Source organism: Bactrocera dorsalis, chromosome 2 (genome assembly GCF_023373825.1).
Source record: "Bactrocera dorsalis isolate Fly_Bdor chromosome 2, ASM2337382v1, whole genome shotgun sequence".
NCBI lineage: Eukaryota > Metazoa > Arthropoda > Insecta > Diptera > Tephritidae > Bactrocera > Bactrocera dorsalis.
Window position 1 is genome coordinate 100,256,268 of NC_064304.1, and position 23,336 is coordinate 100,279,603.

Below are 23,336 nucleotides of genomic sequence, written 5' to 3' on the forward strand. Positions count from 1 at the left end.
ATGGCCATTTTGAGGGAAAACTTCGGACAACAATTCATCTCAAGAAATGGACCCGTAAGTTGGCCACCAAGATCATGCGATTTAACGCCTTTAGACTATTTTTTGTGGGGCTACGTCAAGTCTAAAGTCTACAGAAATAAGCCAGCAACTATTCCAGCTTTGGAAGACAACATTTCCGAAGAAATTCGGGCTATTCCGGCCGAAATGCTCGAAAAAGTTGCCCAAAATTGGACTTTCCGAATGGACCACCTAAGACGCAGCCGCGGTCAACATTTAAATGAAATTATCTTCAAAAAGTAAATGTCATGAACCAATCTAACGTTTCAAATAAAGAACCGATGAGATTTTGCAAATTTTATGCGTTTTTTTTTTAAAAAAGTTATCAAGCTCTTAAAAAATCACCCTATACATACATAGCTGCCATACAAACTGAACGATCAGAATCAAGATAAATGTCTTTTCATACCATTCTATGCTACAGGAAATTCACCTGTGAAGGATATTAAAGCTTCGGTGAAGCCGAAGTTAACTTTTTCTTGTTTCTTTTCTTACGGAATCAGAATTACTTTAATAAAATATATATGTATGTATGTTTATAGGTATATACAAAATCATCTAGTGTGTACATACATATGTACTTATCTAAATACTTTTATAAGTTTATAAGCACAGCAATTTCTAAAATCTACAACTTAATCTATATTGCAAGTACTTTGATATGAGAACTCTTACATGCTTTAGATAGCAAACAATATCAACAACAACAATTATGTAATGTGCGACTTATTCTCTCTACGATAATTTACAAGCGCAAACATTGAATCAATGCACAACAACAATACTAAGAGTAGGCGCAACTACTTAATCAAATAAACTAGAGAATATGCCATATTTACATATATAATATGTACATATGTATGTACATATGTACATATGTCCATATGTTTAGCAACGTGATCACTGGCCTAAAAAGGGGCAGCAAATATGCATATATAGTACATATAACTGTATATTTATTCATGCCGATGAATGTAAATTCATTCTTATATAGTTACATACTTACGTACATAATATATGTATATTGTTCTTATATGTATGTATATGTACCTTGACTAAGTGACATTTTGAGCCATATCAGATTAAATTTTTGATATAAAAAATTGCCAACGTGTAAATATAGAAATTTCATTTTTATATGTACATATGTATGTATGCGTCTTAAAATTACAACTAGATATGTACATACATATGTACATAAGAATGTACATATACATACATATGTATGTATGTATCTAGTACTTTATTTTAAATATAAAACTGATAACGACGGTTATCTCATTGCTATTTGGACATCGAAGACTTTGCACTGATTTACAATGTCATCAATCACTTCCAGCACCCAGGGGAGCAATTCACTTTACGTACATACATACATGTACTATATTGTGTTGTTGATAAGTAAATTTATCAATTCACGCTCATTTACATATACACATGTATTTACTTGTATATACATATGTATGTGTGTATGTACATACATACAATTCGATGACATTGTTTTATGTAATCCTCATGCACACAAGTTCTTCGGCACCGGCTTTTGCAACTGCGTCATTTCTTAACACCGTAACATTGAAAAGTTTCGGCAAGAAGTTAAAAAAAGCAATAAACTACAAACAAAAGCATACATATACTAAAATTGTTGTTTTCTGATTTTTGCAATTTCCATTGGTATTAGTGCCGGTTAAAAAGAAGCAAGAAACTACAAACCAATTTGTTTATTTTTTACGTTTCACTAATACCTGAAAAATCAACCAGACAACTTTGTTACTCATACTAATTCACATGCCTTGCTCAGTATATTACAGTATTTTGCTCCCCTGCTGTGAGCTTCATTGCTCTGTGGGCATTCTCACAGTCAATGTCTGTGTCTGCACTTACCCAAACCTAACCCCAACCTCACTGAGAGCTAACGTGCTTTTCTTGTCTTCTCTACGCTGTTCGACGCCTTCGCCTGTGAAACATTTTAACGCACTGTTATTAACAGTTTTGTGTTGGTCTGTTAATGACACAAGTTAAGCACAGTAGTATTATTCATTGCCAATAAGTAGTGATCTCATTAGCATAAGGCAAAGTGGTGCTTAAGCAACAACAAACAACAAAAGAGACCCACTATATAAAATACTAAATACAATAATAAATATATTGAAAATTATAAATAATGTTTAATTTTTAGTGGTATTTTTTTAATTTTTATCATATTAAAATATTTTGTTTCAAAGAATTTTTAATTTACACTTTAATGCATTTAATAATATTACCATTTTTTCATTAGATTTGTAGTAGTTTTCTAAAAACAACAAAATTGCCAATAATATTTTTTTTATCGATTTTGATTTCACTTTTTTTAAGAATTAACAATCAACCGTCAAAATGCACAAAGCTGCCGTCTGTCACTATTTTGCTTGTTTGCCACTGCTATAAATTGACCAACATTTACACCCAAATGTAGCAATTCATTACCCTGTGCGGAAAATGTTAATTTGTGCATGCATTTAACAGTTGTTTACAACAGCGCACTGTCCCTTGCAGAACCTCATTGTGCATACGTTAACATGAATGCTCTCCATCGTTCGTGAACGATTTGTTGGTATTTTTTATCTTGCGCTATTGGTATGTGTAGCCGCTGCCGCGTATGGTAGTTGAAGAATTTGTAGGTAGTGGCAAATTTTATATCAATTCAGTTTACTTTCAACCAGCGAGTTTAATAGTGGTGAAATTATTCAGACGTTCTCCTAGCAATGTTTGTCGAAGGAAATTATTAAATATATGTATAATCTATAATTAAAATATGAAAATAATTAATTTGAATTTGCAAAAATAATCAATTTGAGCAAAATATACGCTTTTAATAATAATAAAACAAAAGTGAAATTTATCCATTAACGCGACAACGCAAAGACGCTTTATTTACTCCAATGTGCGTTTAGTGGGTGTGTCTTGAGTCGATTTCCGCAGAGTTTTGCATAAATTCATGAGCTCAGCGCATTTGAAGTAATGTTTAGAAAAGTGCAGTTTTATGAATTTCTAAATTATATCATTTTTATATTAGTTACATAAAAATAAGTAATTAAAATCACGTGTTAAATTGGAAATATTTCCTTACGATTTCAAATCAGACAACAAACTGAGTGTCAACACACACGAAACGAGAAAAAGAAAATTGTATGTAGCTAGACAAACCGGTTGACACTGGAGGCTGAAAGAAAAAAAACAACAACATTTTTATATTGTTTTATTTTTTAACAATAACCTAAAAAAGCAGCAAATAAATAAACAAAAAATAGGAAGCAATAAAAAGCGGCCTACAACCGGTTGCACTGAGTGACAGGTTTGAAAGCAATTAACATACGAATACATGCGCGGAATGAAGGAGAGATGTGAAAGATGAAATGTGCGTAAAAATACAATTCTTTTTGAATCAATGTAATCAGTGAAGAGTGAATATAAAGTTAAAACTGAAATTGGAAAATTTAAAGAAAATTTATATATATTTGTGTGTAGAAAAATCGCACAGGTATATTTTTGAAATAACTTCAATAGTGAAAAACAATTTGCCGGTTATAATAATTATAATATTACGTAAGTGTTTAAAACAAATTTTCTAAAGTTTAGCGCTTTTGCTCATACAAACACACGTTCCCTCGCTCTCTCTCTCTCTCTATCTATCTAAAAATTATATATATTTTATAGATTGCCAATTACATATATTTATTTTGTATAAAATGCGTTGTCAAATATTATTTCAATATATTGTATGGTTTTATATATGGTGCATCTGTTTAGTTGCTTTGTCAGCAGAGTGTGTGTAAAAAACACAAGATGCCTCTTTTGTGTGTTTGTCAACAAAGAGTTGACAACTTTTGACAGTTGCTCTACACTTTTTTTGAGCTGTCACTATGTGCAGCAAAAGTCAGTCTTTGACACCTGGTTCACTTAGGTGTTATAATAGGCGCTAAAACGTTGGGTTCGAGTCTGTCAGTCGTGACGTCATGAGCGCAAAGTAATAAAAAAAAATATGTAGAATTGAATGAATGGTACATAGCCAGAACATATATGCACATCCAAAAATAATCCATTGATAATTATTAAAGCACTATTCGTCATTTGTTTTTTGTATATTTTTGCCTCTTTGGAAAAAAACATATTTCAATTTGCATATCAAATTTTGTTTATACAATTTTATTAAGCATGCATAGAAAACAACGTTTTTATAGTTTTGTTATTGAATATTCTGGAAGCTTGATCATTCCTTAACGTTTTTTTATTTATATTCATTTATTTTTATTTTTTATTAACTACTAATTAAAATTTTTTTATATTTCTTTCTCAATATTTTATTATTATCTCTTAATTAATATTTTTTAATTTCCATTAATAGTTTTTTATGCGGTTTTTCTTCTGTTAATTAAAAACATATTAATTTTTATTATTGCAGTAGTCAATAAATGTTGGCCTGTAGTATAGAAGCAAGCGGAGCATAATAAATTCGAAAAATAGACGCTTTGAATTAACCTTTATTATTTTTGTTGTTATAAATAAAAATATGCATAAGCGTAGCAAATAAATTTAAAAATGTTTTTATGTATGTACATATATATGAGTATAATATATATATAGAAATAATTTTATGTTTGTTTTATATATTAGTTCTCAAATATTTTCTTAAAATATTAAATAAACCTCCAATACGGAATATTTATCTGGCAAATTCGGGAAGTTTCTAGAAACTTTTTATACTAAAAGAAGTTTTTCATGTGTAATTAATTATAAATAAATTTTTGGGGTAGTCAGTAAAATAACGTTTTTGAATGTATTTTTAGTGACATAAAGTGAGTTAGGAGGCATATTCTGTTAATAACAACATATTCATATTGTTATTTAACATCGCTGAGATTCGAATGCAGCTGCTATTACACGTATAACAGCACAAACATAAAAATAATAAAGATTGAAATATGGATTTTGACAGTCTCAAATTCTTGATTTACTGAAGTGATTTTGGCAGCAAAAATACAAAGAGCTGCCTATCTTGGCTTTGGTTGAAAGTTGTCATTTAACATTGTTTTTGAGATAGCTATCGCAACTTTTAAGCTCTGTTATTTTGGGCATTTCGCACATGTTACATCTCAATGTCTCATTAGCAGCCATCTGTTAGTTAAGTTTTCGTAAAAACAAAAGGTTCTTTACCGAAAGCAGAAGTCTTGTTAAAGTTAACCAAAGCTTAACTGACAGATGGCTGCCAAACAGACATTGAGGAAACTTCTTTTAATATGTTAATGGCCATATTATTAAGATTTTGTTTAGCAAAATACATTTAAAGAGAATAACCAAGTTTATTATTAAAAAAAATTATTTTTTAATTAAATAATATTGTTATGTAGAAATAAAATGGAGTAAATATGACTAAAACAAATTTATTGTTTAAAAAATTTCAAAAAATTATTTTTTCTTGTTAAATGCACTGTTGAAAAATACGCTAAAATATAATAAATATATCATATTAATTATATTACTTACTTAACAAACTTGTATATATCAGCAAAAACAAATATTTTGTACTTTGTTTTCATTGCTGAGCAAACAGCTGATGAGAGTCAGTGATGTGCAGTAATAATATCAACAAGTATGCGCATACCTAGCTTGAAGATATGTATTTGTCTATATACACAAATACATACATATGTATTCGAGTGTATTTACATTTCTGTACATATTTGCAATTTGTTTTTCCCATAGTTCAATTATCAAGTACATTTAACAGCATGTGTCAAATATGGGTGTGTACAACTAGTGAAAATGTAGTAGATCAGACACAGTGCTGTTGGAAGGGGAAGTACAATTCTTAAAAATGTTTATTTATTGGACACTAAATGGACCGATAAAATAAATGTAGGTCTTATTAAAATTCAAAAAAAAAAATTTAATTTTTTTAAATTTATTTTTGTGTTTTCAATATCACAAAATGAAACAAAAGCGTATTCAGCAACGTCTACAGCACATTTAATGTGCCAAAGAGCAGGGAAGAAATAATTATTTTCGGTTTTTAATTGTATACCTTAATATAGATGCATAAATATAAACAAATTGAAAGCAGTTTGAATTTACTATTTCTATAATAGTCTAGCATTAGCGGAAAAATATTTTAGAACTCATATGCTTACATACTTATTTTTACTGTATGTGCGAGTGTGCAGCGTGCAAATGGCAAACACAAAAATTATCGCAAATTAAATAGGCAACAATTCAATTATATAATAGTAATTGAATTTTTCTGTAATTTTCAAAATTCTATACTCATGCTTTTTCTTGTTTATTTCACACAAATTTAAATTAAAATATTTCGTTTTCTATTTCTTTGAACTATTTTCATTATTTATTTTTACGCCGATAAAATTTTCAAATTGTTTTTGTTATAGCAAAAATATAAACTCTAAAACCGCAACGGCGGTGAGCCACTTCCAGCGACCACAGCAAACAAAAATATAAAAATAACAAATATTTCTGGGGGCATATCCATAATTTAAGTATATTTTGTGTACTTGTGTTTACATTTTTGTGCTAACAGCAAGTTTTATAGCTGTCACGCCAGCAGAGCGCAGGTAAAGGCGGTAAGAAAATAATACGAATGCGAGTAGCGCAACGAATGAGAAAAAATAGATAATAAAAAGTTTACGAAAAAAAAACACAAATTCTGGAAAGCGAAATTGCGCAGCAAATTTTTATTCATCCAGAGTTGTGTAGGCAGCACAAGTGGCGCTCCAAAAAGTTCGAAAGGCCAAAACATCACACAAAGCACAACAAAGAATAAGAGCAGCAATATAAGTTGAAGTGTTTATTCGTAACAACAACAAAATAAGACCTTAAGTAGCAATAGGCCAACAACAACACTTGTTTAACAAGTGACTTACTTCTCTAGAGCTTTTTCGTCACTACAAAATTCTTTGCAGTTCAACCAAAACAACTTCACTTCACTCCACTTTACTTTATCTTAAATGTACATTCTTATAAACACTGTATTCGGTATATTCTTTTTTTCGACGCTCTTTTTCGACAGCTGTTATATGATATTTCGCTATAGGTGACAAATGTAATGTTTTTGTGTATACTATCTTTGAGCTGTCATGTTATGAAAATATAACGGATTAATGGAACGTTATTGATAAAGGTTAAGACTGAAACATGCACACAATGTATTTGTGTATAGATATTTATTTGTTATTATATTTATTATATTCATTTATAATGTTACTATAAATTATATTTGTTGTTGTTTTACAATTATCAGAAAACTTTCGTTTTTCGTTTATTTTTATAAAGCAAAATTTCCTACAGACTATGGGCTTTGCAATTTAAAGTGATTTATTTTATTGAGTAATTAAATTAAAAAAAAAAAAACAAATTTGTCTTAAGGGTTTCCTCGCGTGAAAATAGCTTTTTTCAGAAAAATTTTTCTCATATAAAAATGTAAATATTTTACTAGATTTTTTTATTTTACAAACATACGCTATTAACAAAGAAAATTAAAAAAAAAATATTTTAAACTCTGCCATTGCGACGCCATTTCCGGTGACCCCTCGGAAAAAGGATAAATTCGCGTTGGCAGGATAACTCCTTACAGGATCATTTAAAATGAAAAATACGTGTTTTAGTTAAAAAAAAAATAGAAAACCGAAAGAAAGAGGAGAAACTTCCTGTTAAGATTAAGAGCTCTTACCTGAAGGGCCTTTCTCAGAGATGTTTATCAACCAATTTTTAATTTTTTAAAGAGCATTTTTTTGGCCCACCCTATTATATGTATGTATATACCATATACTATAGAAATCATTTAAATTATTACATCCTGCAAGCTTTTTGCTACCTCTGAAGCTTTTTTTATATCGTTTTTAACCGAATTGTGGTCTTTAAATCGCCTGTTGAACGGGGGAAAGACACATCTTTCGTTCATAACATTGACACCTGCCTGCCTGAGTAACGCGAAACTGTCTTAATATCTACATATGTATATACATATGTATGTATTTCTATCATTCTTGGACGGCCTTGAACTATTCCTCAGCATTTATCATAGAAATTAGTAGTACTTTCGCTTCCATGCTATATTCTAGCACACTCTTCCTTTATCATTTGTTTATAGTCTCATGTTTTCCATTTTATTCTTAGAGTTCTGCATGCTGGTCAATATTTTCTATATGCTAATGTGGTTGTGCGAATTTCAGATAATTTGTGCATACCTTGCATATTCTTTTAATTAATAAAATTCCAGTTGGAGAATATGAACATATGAACATCTATATATATGTATTTGTATCGTATTGCAAACGTTTAGCTGATGTACATTTACGTACTTTGTATGAGGGACTTACTTCCATACAGCCAAATGATTTGCAAGATATTTCGCTTTTCTGAAAGAAATTTTTTAGTAAATGATAAACTCTTTTAATGGCCAAATGATTTCCTTTTTTCTCAGTATTCCTTCATATAAATGCTGTAAATTCTTATACTCTCTTCTTTTATTGCGAATAATTATTCACTATACATATGTATGCTCTCTTCCTTTTAAACGAAAAATTGCGCTCAAACAAAATCGTTTTGCACCATAGCGCTAGCAGCCAAATAAGCGACTCTTTCAAACGGAAAAATTGCAGACACCTAATTTTTGGATATATGTACATATGTACAACTGTACATACATACATATGTAAGTAAGCCATTATGAGAGACGCATATAGCGTATTGAGTTACTTCACTGTAATGGACTAATTAATTAGCCGTTAAGTGCGTGCAATTTCATGACAGCATGACAGGTCCTTCTTATTTATTCTTATTTTCAGCTCATTCAAAGAGCAAACGTTGAATACTCTTGCGCTTGTGGTAATGGTTTGAGTATGCGGGAAGCATATTTAAAGTGAAATCAATTAATTTTGGTATCATTTTTTCAAAAGTGCTTGCTACAACACTTCAACTAAAAGTTTTGACAACAAAAATTCAGGCATTTCTCCGAAATTGTGAATGAAAAGAGATAAGTTGCTTTACAGGGAGCCAAAAAAGTGTAGAAATCGCGTATGCGAGAAATGTTCTACGGATCATACTGTGTTCTACGGATCATACTGAACAACTTTGTCAAAGATACTTTGTCTAAGACAGATTTCGGGTTAACGATTTTTAAGGCGAAGAGTTTAGATATCATAAAAATGTGTTCGTCAGTTCTTGAGAAAACCGAATGAAATCCTATTGATCGTTTGTGGGAGTCGGCCAGAAACATATGTATCTCCCATACAACCGATAATTCAGACTTTTTAAACTTCGCCTTAAAAATCGCTCGTTTTTAAGTCCGTAGAGGTTTAAGCAAAATTTATCAAAATAATACGTAAAACATTTCCCGCACAACCGATTTTATTGAAAAAATCGATCCGCTCTAGTGTACAAGTACATATGTATGTATTGGTTTGTTTCTGTTATCCTATCATATTTTTTTGTTGTAAAAAGTTGGTTGCACCCAAATTGGCTGCCAAGTTTTCCGCAGTTACTTTTTATTGGGTCAATGATTCGCCAAATTACCAGCTCATTTTCATAAGGCAGCGGATTTGTGCTGCAAATTCAGTGTTAATTAGCAACGCGTGTTTCTAATCAAATTATTTTTATTGCAACTGAAATTTTTTCTTACCTTCCGTTTGCTTAAATGCATTTAATTTTTCAAATAATAACAATTATTTTAATATAATTTCATTTTAATAAGTTTTTGATTTCCTATTTTTCCACTATTACGAAGTATTTATGTACATATTTTTATAAAAAAATCCCAAATATTTGTAAATTCAAGATTTTCCAAATAATTATCAAAAAACACAAATTTGTGTAAATTTAAGATTTTTGAAATAATTTTCAAAGGTCTATCTAATGCCACATGTTTCATTTTACTTATTGTAACTACTGCGCTAAAGCGGATATATTGCACTGTTTTAACCTACAATTGTCTTCAAAGTAAGTGTTTGCTGTTAGTATATTTGCCAGAGAAATAACGTTCTTTAAATAATCTGGTCAATATTTAGCTATTCACAAAGCAAACATAAATAGAATTTCATGTTATTGAAGAGAGAGGGTGTTAATTAGTTGTAACTTAGAAAAAGTGCGAACATATCACTTGCTAACTGACAGACTGACTGCGCGTTAGATAGACTTACAGTGTGTTAGACAGACTAACTGTCTCGTTGACGGCTTTAAACGAGTTTAAAAATCGTGAGTGGCTCATGAAATTGTATGCACACTCGTTGAATGGCACTCGTACAAGTTCGTGCATGTGTAAACACGTCAGTGAGTGCGCATGTAGGCAAACAATTGTATTTATGAGTTTGTGTGTATGTTTGCACGCAATGTTTGCCAAGTCAATCGATTAGATGTATGTTTTTGTGTTTGTTCATTTACAACAAAAAGCAGCAACGCATCTCAAATGTCATTTGTTTTAGCAACATCCATACATACAGACAAATGCAATTTTGTTCTCGTTACAAAAATCTACACACATACTTACATATGTGTGTACTTACATATGTACATGTATACATATGCATTTAGATCGTCGTCCTTGCAGTTGAGTCGTCGCGAAGCTACTAGTTTTTGCTCTTTGTTTTTTCTAGTTTGTAGTGCGTGCACATTTCTGTTTGTCAAGCAAATCTCCTTGAATACACGCGACGACGAGAAAACAAGTGTGCAATGTGAATTACTTTTTTAATTTACTTTTTTATGTATTGCATATATGTACATATGTAAGTACGTATATGCTATAAGCAGCAGAGAATCACACTAGTTTCAGTTCGGCTGAGATGCTTTATCTCTCTTTACAGTTGTTGCTCCTGAAGGTGAAAAACGGTATATGCATCGAAACTTTTTTATCAAATCATGTTTTAGCACGCTTTAAAATATTTCGTACTGAAGGTTTAAGTATTGGAAGCAAACGTTAAATTTTTTCTTATTTTTTTGATATTTATGGCATACTTCTACTTCAAACAAAAATACAATTACATATTACAACTCAACCACTCCAACTGGTCCTACTAGCACAAGTTATAAACTAGTTGCAATTTTTTTTATTTGTCAAACTAAAATAAAATTGTTATAACTCAACTATAACCACCCCAAAAAGAACTACAAGCAAACTGGTCCGACTAGCACTAGTTATGAACTAGTTGCAATATTTTTAATTTCTGAAATTTCTCTCTATTGAGTATTCAGTATTTATACAAAATTAAAATAATGTGCTGTTTCTATTACTATAATTGTGTTTTTGCCTCCCGTTTGCTTCTGGTTGACATTGAAAACTCCCCGTCGCGAAGGTGTTGTACGCAGCGCAACCCACACTTACTATTTACAAATTTAGTTAAAGTGACATATATGTACCTGTATATGCTTTTATATTAACAACTTTGCAAAAGTTTAAAATCACGACGTAAAATTTGCTATATTTTTACTATAGCGTTGCTTTCACGATGTTTGTTTTGCTTACTTTTTGCGTTGATTATATTTTATTGTGGCGGCAGTTTTCACTAGTTTTTTGTGATCACAGATATTAATTTTTGAAAATTCATGGGATTTTAATTTTGTTTTAATTTTTTTTTTCGGTTTAACTAGTTTGGTTTGCTAGAAATATTTTGTTTTCGATTAGAACTTCTTGAGATACATAAGTACATATGTATGTATGTATGTATCCAGTATTTTGAAAAAAAAAATTATATTTTTTAGACATGCTGAAATAAAATTATTATTAATTAGTACAACTTTCCTATTTTTTCTTAGAAAACTGCTACACGCGTAAAATTTTTTTTTATAAATTAGCCTTAGTAAAAGTTGTGAAAAGTATGACACAGCATGTATAAAAAAAATGTATTCAAATCCGTAATCAATTTTATATTAAGCTTACCGACCGTTCAAATGCAGAAAATTAATTATATTTTTTTTTCTTTATTAAAAAAGCATATTTTGGGTACCATTCAACAAATTACCATATGAGAAACTACAACAAAAAAGTAATTTCCCTGCAATATTGTCTTGCTAAATTCTTTATACTGAAAGATAAACTAACAACCGTTGCCTACATTTAGGCGCATTAGCCTAAAATCATTATCAACAAAGCAAAAATGCAGTTGGAGGAACTCAATTTCTCTGAAAACCAAAAATTTGAATTAATTGCACTGGTGGACAATGTTTTTGGGTCTGATTTCTGCATGTCAAATTTCTGTTTCTCCTACAACAACAATAAAAATTTTTTTAAAAAAATTTTGCTTGTGTAAAATTTTTTTCGTTTTTCTTTTATATTCGTATGGGCAAATGCGATCAATTTGTTTCAAGCACAATGAAACTTTAAGAGCTAAAAACCAAAATTCCAGTGTTTTTCTATGTCTATAGTCAGAATTTGAGAATGAGCATCAAATTTTGACTCATAAGTGTAAAACCTATCAGTCCCCCACCCACAAACCAAACCATCTACTTTCGTTGCAGTCATATAAGATGCCTTTAAATTACTTATGTATATCTATGTATATTATATAAAGATACTCGTGTATATGTTCACAGCCCACACACTCATACCAGCAACGGTTCATTAAACGAAGCCAATGTAGCATATTGCTTATTGGCGTCAACCGGCCGGCTTCCACCGCTTACTACGTGTTGGCGTTGATTTTTAATTGCACTGAGCTACCTCAACAAGCTTTGGATTTTCAGCTGTTATTACGAGCATGTCTACAACTACAACAACTTTTATGAAATGTATTGTACCTGAAGTTCCCATTTAGAAATCTTTTTACGTGCCAATTTTCGCGCCATTAATTTGAATTTTATTAGTCAATCTGTGTTGCCGTTCTATTAGTTCGCTGTCTCAAGGTGAAATTTGATGTATTTTGCGCTTAAAAGTCTGGATTTGTTGTAGACTACTTTTGGTTTTTTTTCTTCATTTTCATTTACATAGAAATCACTGAGCTGCTTTATTGCGCAATGAGCACATTTTGCTTGGGATGATTGTACATATACATACATATGTAAATGTCTACATATATTTGTTGTCTTGTTGTATGTATAGTATAATATACATACATATGTATGTATTTATATACTTTATAGACAGTTAGTGAAAAGTAGTTTTAATTTGAGCACTTAATTGGTTGGCGTGTAAAAAAGCTTAAAATATGGGTAGTCGAAAAAGTATTTTCGTATTTTGTCATTAGATGTCATTGCAGTCGTATATCTCCAGTGCTACCAATAACATTGAGATTTTCAGCTTTTAACCAAAAAAAGAAAATTGAGGGAAGTTCGAAAAAATTACAGCTGTTCAAAAATGAATGAAAATAATGTAGAAATTCGCTATATTTTGAAATCTTCATATAAAAAGGGAAGATGTCGCAAGCCACCAATGAAATTTGTACAATTTTGAAAAAAAAAAAAAATAAGTTGAAGTTTGTTTAGAAATACGAAAAGAATTTTTGGACTACCCTATATATATGTACATATATGTATAAGTATAACCCTATATGTAACTAAAATGCTTCAAAAAGGTGTATATTTAGATATTAGTCATTTAGCAAGCAATTACTATCACGTCATTGCCCTCACCGGCTTCTTAATAGACACGTTCCACCGGCTGCGCTAATTATTATTATTCTTCCTGCCATGTACCGATGTTAGCGCCAAAGATTTATCTCTTTTTTCGTTTTTTTCTTCATTCTTTTCTATTTCACACTTTTCGGCAACAAAATCACCAAAATTGCTAAAAATTTCAATATTTAAGGTGATTTTTTGCTTTCATATTTTTTTCTTTCTTTTGCGTTCCTGTTTGTATACCAATTGGCTTATGCTAATTTTAGAATAAACTCGTAGCCTCTGTTAAGACCTAGAGGTATAATTGTATAAAACAGACGGACATATAAATAAAGCTATCAATCTTGCTGTCATTGCTGAATTGTATACAATAATTATAGAAATGTATGTGTGTGTGCGCGTTTGTATTCTCTGCCATTAATTCATCTTATATCGTTTGATTTCTACATATTATTTACTCAAACGCTTCGTCGCACTTGAATCGCTCGTCGCATTCCACTTTGAGTGACGTCAAGCGCTTTTGCACAAATACATATTTTCGCAAGCCTTCATTGGCGGCGATCAGTTTTCGGCACTGTATCTGCAAAACGTAAATGATTATTTACAAAGTTTTTTTTCCTTAATTTTTATTTTTTTTTTCAACACGAGTGTAATTTTACTTTTTCATTTAAATATCTGCATACTTTTACTCACATTACACGCGAGATCGTGCAGTTCCTCCGCTTTTTTTCCCCTGCCATGCTTTGCTTATTTCATTTTGCCTAATTTTTTGCCCAATTTTGTGTGCCTCGTGCGCCTTCATCACACACAGCCATTTGTTTTCTTAAGGTTAATGTTTTTCGTGCGCGTTAATCATCCGCTCGCCAAACCGGTATTTTCTTGAAATTTGAGTCCAAAACATATTTGTATATTTTTGTAATTAATGTCAAAGTGTTGATTTATTTACTTTTATGGCATGTTGTTGCAAAAAATCAAGCATTATTGCACTCAGGCATGACAGTATGACACTCTCACTTAATTGAAAAAATCGGTTCTCAAGTTGTTGAACTGTCTCAATTTGAATTGAATGGGCTGAATTCTCAATTGTATTAAAGAAAATGTACGCTTGGGTAATTTTAAGATGTCGCAAATGATTTTTTCAAGAATCACTGCTCGAGTTATTCTTTACTTACTGTATGCTACCTAAAAATTTACCAGGTTCCTACAATGTGGTGCCAACACCTGCTAAATAACTATATGTCGCCCAAGGGAATCAAGCTTCATTTCTTATGTACAGCACGTAGGGCCAGAAAAAATTGAATATAACTGGATCCAAATATGCTCTCTACCATAATTATAGTTTCAAAGTCACACAAAAAATTGTATCAAAAGCTCCACCTAAACACCTGTCAAGCGTGCTATTATTTATAGCAATATAGTAATGATTTTGACATTTTTTTCTCTTTCTCCACATCATTAATTTGTTTGCTACCATATACTACACTTCGCACTCTCTCACTTTATTAAGCTCCAGCGGTCATTCCTAAATACATATGAGCTTGATTAGTTGCCCAATAATAAATGAGGCCTGTGCTACCCAAGCCTGTTTATTTGCTTGAGAAGCGCCTATTTGTGACAATTTAACAATTGAGCTTCAGTTTCATTGAATTATATAGGAGTATGCATTGAATAATAAGCAACTTAGCTTATGTAAACTATTCAGAAAAGTATAAAGCATGTGAATGACTGGTTCACAACTAGTCCAAAAGAAACTTATTTCTCTTATTGCTGGCTAAGAAGTATCTATGTTTCTATATAAAACAAAGAAAATATAATATTTAGATGGGTTTAAATTGAAATAAATGTAAAAAAAAAACAAAATTTTCGAAAAAAAAAAATTTGTTAAAAAAGGATTGTTTGTTAGAAAATGTGAAAAAACAAAAAAACGACAAAATTTTTGAAAAAAATTTGGTTCCATTTTCCAAAAAAATTTGGTTAAATTTTTTAAATTTAGAAAAAATTGTTTGTTACAAAATGTAAAAAAACAACAAAATTTTCGAAAAAAAATCATATATTTTCGAAAAAAAAATTTTGTTAGAAAAAAATTGTTTGTTAGAAAATGTAAAAATTTGGTTACATTTAAAAAAAAAAAATTGGTTAAATTTAGAAAAAAATTGTTAGAAAAAAATTGTTTGTTAGAAAATGTAAAAAGACAAAAAAAAAAACGACAAAATTTTCAAAAAAAAATTTGGTTACATTTTTTAAATTAAAAATAAATGTTTGTTACAAAATGTAAAAAAACAACAAAGTTAAAAAAAAAATCATTTATTTTCAAAAAAAGTTTTGTTACATTTTCGAGAAAATTTTGTTACATTTTCAAAAAAATTTGTTAGAAAAAAATTTTGTAAAAAAATCACTACAACAACCATCTGTAAATTATTAAAACTCAAACTGTTAGTTTGGAAAACTACTGCATTTTTTGGTCCAAATCTAACTAGTTGATTTCAGTCTAGTCCGAAGCTACATATAATAAATTCGAAGACCGTTGTGTCTTGACATCTTTCACAGTGGGAACTTGAACCGTTGACCTCAATTTGAATTTTTGTTGACGCTAGCAATTTTCTATAATTGATTTAAGCACTCTTCTACCCCACTCACGGCAGTTGAGACATAATATACAAGTACATATATTAAAATAAAATTTCTTAAATTGATCGAATCGCATGCTACAGGTTGGTAGAATAACGTTGTTCATTCGTTCAAGCAAGATGTGACAATTGGCAAACTTTCTCCGCCTCAGTTCTCTTCGATAGCAACGAAAAAGTAGCCGAAATTGTGGTAAAATGTATTTAATGTCTGTCAGTTTTGTCTTTACCTTCACATTTGCTATTAAAATATATCTCAGTTATACAAAAGTATCAATACGATACGAAAATGTATTACCTTTTAGGGTAACAATTACTCAACACACTCTCTTATCTCTGTTGTGTAGTGTATGAATTATATTTGTGTGGCACGAATTCGGATGTTAGTGCACATGATCGTGTTTACGTTAAAAACAAACACTCGCTGAATAGCGAATCCTTTGCTGAATAAGATCATCAGCACAAGGACACACCTATTTGTATTTTAATTACTTTTGTGTGTATTTGTTTTGGACATCTCTTATTGGCTTCATTATTCATTCGCTCCGAGGACCAGCCGATAAGTCACGAGTTAAAATGTTGTACTCGACTTTCATACAGAAGAGGGCATTCTCAATAGCATTAATTTATTGCACTTATGACTAATCAAATAAGTCGCATTGCAAAAAAAAATAAAAACGTTTTAAATAATGGAACGCTATTGTTTTACACTCGCACTTGACATACGAGTACATATTATGTATGTACATATATTTTCATATATTATATATTCCAAATCTTGACTGACATTATTCAAATAACTATACAAAAATATTGACTCAGGTGGTTGGAGCTCAATATTTGTGATTGCGAAGCGGAGAAAGTGCGCAATATCTGCTATATTTACAATAAATAATCAATGTACATATGCCTACACCAATTAAGAAGAAGATCGATATACATTAGAGTGGGTCATAAGTGATCATTTTGGTAGAGCATTGAATTTGCTACAAAATCTAGGAAACGAGATATTTGTTCAAGTTGTTGGAAGCGATATAAGAATTTTTTCCTCTGATAATAAGAAAAAAATTTAAAACTGTAAGTCAAGGGACCTTTCTGTTACATTAAGAGCTCATACTTGGAGCAACTTTCTTAGTGTTGTCTTAGAACCTATTTTTCAGAGTATCAAGTAAAAAAAAATATTCGATTTTTTTAATCACCCTTATATGCCAACTTAAATAAAAAAGACTACTTGCCATGTAATATGAAATTATTTTGTAAAGTTTTCAAACAGTCTCTGTTAACGTTAACAGTCACATTTACATACTTCATATGCGTAATTTATGTACTATATGAAAAGTTTTATTTTTTTTAATACAAATTTATGCTTCTCATAATAGTTTTTATATTTCGATTGGAAATAATTTTTTAATAAAAATTTGAATTTTTTTTTTAATAAATGTTGTTGTTTTTAAATATTAGCAGTATTAATACATATTTGTATTTCGTTGGAAAGAATTTCGCTTAAACCGGTATTTAGTGACATCAGACATTTCTAAAAAGTAATTAATTGTAAATTTTTTTACATAAAATCACATTTAAAGTGTAATTAATATTTTTTACATAAAACAAGTTTAAAAAATAATAAATTAACTAATCTTCAAAGATTATAAGAAAAAGCAGGCAATTATACTGACAGCTAAATAAATAAATCTAAAAAATGCAATCAATCAAATTTTGTACAGTAATGTAAAAAATATTAGTAGCGCTTTTTAACAACTCATTTTTATATTTTGTTATTAAACCTTTTTGGTAAAACTTTTGATACAAATATGTATTTAGTCTGGTTAAATGAATAAGGACATAACAAATATTTCAAGTCTCAACTATATTTAATTTAATCGTTTACTAGTGCTAAACAGCTATATCTTCGGTTCGCTAAGCATTGGAGAGTAGCGAATCGAACAAACTACACCACATGTTCAAACACACTTGCAGCACTGGCGTTGCAACCCTGCGTTAACATGGCTACTGACGCATGCGCAAATGTGTTGCGCCGCTGTTTTGGATCTAGAAATTTTTATGCGTCGAGAAAATTGTTTAAGAACCCAATAGTTAAGCTTTTTTGTAAACAGTTATAATTGATTTGAAGCTTTAAGTTTCTATAATGACAAAAAATGTATATTTATTTTTATTTGTATATTTTTTTGACAATAATTTGTCGTTTGAGCCATTCACAATATGAAATTTAACTAAAATCTGCAAAACAAAACTTGCTGACACTGAGAGAGCGGTCAAAATGCTTTATTGAGCCATTCGCTTACGCTCTTGTACGAATTTAAATAAATTTTGTTGTTGGTTTTTATGTAATTTCTTTTGCAAGAAACATCAAGCAAAACCTATAAAGAAACCATAACAATTCTTATATAAATCAGTTGTAAATAAACAATTTGCTGTAAATTTAATGATCTTCGAAGTAAACAAATGTTTATATTACAAAAAATACTGTTATTAATATGGGCCAATGCGCAAACGTAGCTATTTTAATTTAACTCATTAACAATTCACGTTGTGATAATATGAAAAACAACCAACAAACATCATAAGCAACAACAAATTACACTTACTGAATAATTTTAAAACGCCATACCCACCACAAACGAACAAGCTCACGTGTTCGCACATTGACAAGCCTCCTTTTCGCTGTCACATTTTAATTAGATGATATTCAATGCAGTTTTTATTCATTTATTAACAACTTGTAACTTGTGATAGAATTGTTTACCAACTTGCTTACTAGCACACACACATACACGTGCGTACATATGTATATGCAAGTTCATATTTAATGTTATTGTACTGCTGAGGTTGTTTTTCTGTCATTAAAATGCCACACTTTTCTCTTGCTCTTTGCTCTTCCTCTTTTTTTCTCTTTTGCAATTGTAATATTTCTATATTTCCTTGGATGCGCAAATTGCCTAGTTAATAGCCATTTGTTTGTTTTTATTATGGCGAAAAATGCGCTTTGAGCAATTGCAAATAGATACGCAATATTTGATGACTGATTGATCTGCTGGTGGTATAAAGTCAACAGTATTTGAATGATATAGTTTTGTCGCCACTAATCAGTACAGTCCCAAGCGCGGAACGGAATCCAAAAAATACAAATTTAATTAATTTAATATTTATAGCGGAACGGAATCTAAAAAATATAAATTTAATTAATTTAATATTTATAGCATTAGAAATATTTTTATACTATTTTCCTACTTATTTCATATTAAAAAATTCGAAAATTAATTTAAATTTTATATTAAAAAGTGACAACATTTTTTAATTTTTTTATATCGCTATAACCACACTTTAGCACCGTTATAATGTGACCTTCCCCAGCACAAAGTAAGAGTATATGAGTATCCTTACTTCTATCTACAATCTGCGATTGCTTGTCGTCTACTAGACAGCAACAGGTCAAGGGTAATTTGTTTGCACTTGTGAAATGTCGCTCCCTGACAACATTGTTAAGCGCCAGCTATGAAAGTGTTACAGCTCATGAATTTTTCAAAAGCATACACGCACTACTGAGGCGCCATTGCCGGAGTATGAGTTGAAGTTATGTAGGTGTAGAGGTGACAGACGGTAATAGGAAAGCTTTCTTGCTTGCAAATATATGTACATAGTAATAAGGCGCGCGTTTGTTAGCTGCGAATGGATCTTTAAGAAATATATGCTAATTAAAAGCAATCAAAGCTGGTGGAAATTCGGTTAAGAAGGTGTAAAGAAGTATACTGATTCTGTTGATTTAATGAACGCTTTTGACGCTCACACACATTTTGTGTTATTTTGCGCTCTTTATATATATTTTTTTAATGATATTTTCTTTGCATAAAACATATCGCCAGCTAAAATGCAAAATAACATATCATGAAAAAATCGACCGATCTATGACATCTTATTACATACATACATATGTATATATATGCATGTAGCATAAAATTTTCAGCTTCCACAGTCAGATATAACCATTTTATAACCAAAACTCAAATTTTGTTACAATGCATAAAAGGTATATAATACATAAGTGTGGGTCAAAAAACGCATATTTTTTTTATTCTGAAAGATAGCATCTTGGACACCTCTAAGCAAATCTCTCCAATTATGCGCTTTTAATAGTAACCGGAAGATGCTTCACCTTGCAGTTTGCTATTTTTCTTGTAATCAGACAGAAAAATCTCACCTACGACTACTTAAAAAAATATCTCTTTTTATGGATTTGTAAGAAATTCGACGGAAAAGTGTTTTTCACTGCCGCTACTACGAAATAATATGTAGATGACATAAAAAAAAATCAGTTTTGAGTTGTTGTTCAGCTGTGTTTACATATTTTTCATACAATCAGAAAGTGTAGACTTCCACGAATACAAAAGTTATTGACTCTTACAAAAAAAAATTAAATTTTGACTTGAGATTTTTCGTTTGAAAATCAGTTTTTTTTATCGATTTTACGTAAATTTAAGAAAAAATAAATACTTTTTTGAAAATTGTTGTAAAAAATAAAAATCCAAAAATTTGGTTATGTTAATTTTTCACATAAATTTTGAGGTTATGTCAAAAATTCTGTATAAAGAAGTTATAGACATACATATTTTTTATACCATCAGAAAATATGGAATTCCAGCAATATAAAACCAACTGACTTTTTAAAAACATTTGATATTTTAACTCGAAATTCTTTTGTTTGAAAATTAGTGTTTTCTCCGATTTTCGGTAAATATAAGAATAAAAAAAAAATATTTTAAATCAAAATGCGATATGTTTGGGATAAAAGAGTGCAAGTTTCCACCAAATTTCGTGAAATTTTTTTGTTCATAATAAAAATAAAAAATCAAAAAATTTGGTTATGTGAATTTTTCACATAAATTTTGAGGTTATGTGAAAAAATTTTATAAAAAGAAGTTATAAACCTTTTTATTACCTACAACATTGTCATATAACTTTTTTCTACAGGAGTCGTAGATGTGCTGGAAATCAAGATAAACCATTCTTAAAAATTCAGCCACGCCCCTCTCCTTCCTTTTCATTCTACTATGAACTTTTTTGTTTTCAAAACCTATCTTCCCTGGTCTATACCTATACATCAATAAATATAAACTTTACCACTTATTGCACTATATATTTGTAAAACGCAAAACGCAACAATAAAAAGTGGGCTTGGCACAAACGTGCTTCAGCGAAGAAATTGCAACGAAATTACCGATAAAATAAAAATAAATTACACACATACGAATTGCAATGAATTACATATACAATAAATGCCAAGTTGAAATTTTTAAATAGAAAATTTAAATTTCGCCTTTAAACACGTACGCGACGACGCCAAAATGCGCCCCTACAACAGCACTAAGTATTATTATTTTTATTAGCTTGTTTTGCACTATTATTTATACATACATACATTTGTAAGTAATTAACGAAACAAAAGCAGCAGCAACGTCTTGCAACAAACAACAGTCGACGCAGAAAGCACGTAGACAAAATAAAAACACACACAAATTTCATGGCATTTCCGCAACATTAATGAGAAAGCCACGAAAAAAACAAACTGCATTAACTTTTTTAATTTTTTTTTTACTTTTTTGTTTTTACAACAACAAAAACAGCTTACCTCTCGGCCAAGAAGTGACACGCCCATACAATTATTGCGGCGATCTGTCACTGCGCTTGTCGAGCAGCGAGATAAATTAGCTGCTTAATTTTTTTACTAATTACAACAACAAAAGCACAGAAAAAACGCACATATAGCTAATTGTCGATGCTTAATGAGCGCAAAATGCACACTTCCTTCCGCTAATTGCTGTCAACGCCGATGCCGGCAGCGACGCAGGAATCAAAAGACATTCAGCAAAAAAAAAAAAGCAAGAAAAAAAAACACAAAAACAAAGATACGACAGTGAGGTGAGTGGCGAACAACATGCAAGTGCTGCCAACAATGTCAGCAAGCAAAAAGTCAATATTAATTATTTTGCTTTAACAATAATGCAACACCTTGAAACGCCGCCAAGCGAGTGACAAAAGAGAAAAACAACAACAATAAAAAGCGCAACTCATTTGCTTCGTGAAAAATTATGCATTACAATAACACAGACAGACTGGCCTGGCCTAGTGGGTGTTGAAACAGCTTGCATGCGTTATATAACTCATTTGTAACGGAAGTGTCCTTGAGAGAGTAAAAAAAGATAACAGAAAGAAATACTAAAACAAAGCATAAAAGAAAACGATTACGCTTTGTCAATCAAACGGAACTTGCCGTTAGTCACCGCTAAACAGTTGACGTTTTCACGTCTTTGAAACTGTGCACGCTTTTACTGTCTGTCCCCAGTGTCCCCTGGCATTTACGACCCACGCGCTCGTCGCAGAAAAGTTGATAAATTGCTTTTAAATTGTCAAATTTGCTTCAAACATTATAACAAGTCAGCAAAAATTAATGAACGACTGTGTGGCAAATCTAATGTTGGCGCCTAAGTTCAGCTCTTGCTCACTTTTCGGGCGCCACGGCGTATGAGTAACCAAAAATTATATGGATGTGCGGTCGCTGCCATCAGCACAGTTTGCCTTGCGCTGCCTAAATTTCCAAAAGAATTTAGATTTTAAAACAATTGCGCAGCACTTGCTAAATTGTAAGTGCATATTAGAAAAAAACAACATTTTCTTCAGCGCATATTTCGCACAAGGTCAGGGGCTTGCATATGTAGCGTATACTCGAAAAGGAAATGTAGAAAATAATATTTTCTGTTAATGGCATATTACAGAAAACCAAAACGCCATTTGTTAATATGAAAAATTAGTATTTCACATTTACAAAAAAATATATATATTTGAAAAGTGTGCATATGTATGTTTGCGTATATTTTTCTGTGTGAGTCAATATATGCGAATTAGTCCCTCAGTTTTTGAAATATCGATTTGAAATTTTACACACATTGTTTTCTCACCAAGAAGCTACTTATTAGTCGGAACGGTCACTATCGGAAAACTATAGCATATAGCTGTCATACAAACTGATAGGCCAAAATCAACTTCTTG

The 23,336-nt window shown here is 30.6% G+C and overlaps 1 protein-coding gene across 10 annotated transcripts in view; it reads left to right on the plus strand.

Moving 5' to 3' along the window:
* Nucleotides 1–23,336, plus strand: part of LOC105226082 (5'-AMP-activated protein kinase subunit gamma-1) — a 197,758-nt gene that overhangs the window by 132,210 nt on the left and 42,212 nt on the right. The window contains exon 1 of one of the 10 annotated variants that reach the window (XM_049447290.1): nt 2,734–3,642. The exons of the other annotated variants lie outside the window; for them this stretch is intronic. The gene's annotated coding sequence lies outside the window, so the exon portion shown is untranslated. Of the gene's footprint in view, nt 1–2,733; nt 3,643–23,336 lie in introns of those variants that run through there. 10 annotated transcript variants of the gene reach the window in all.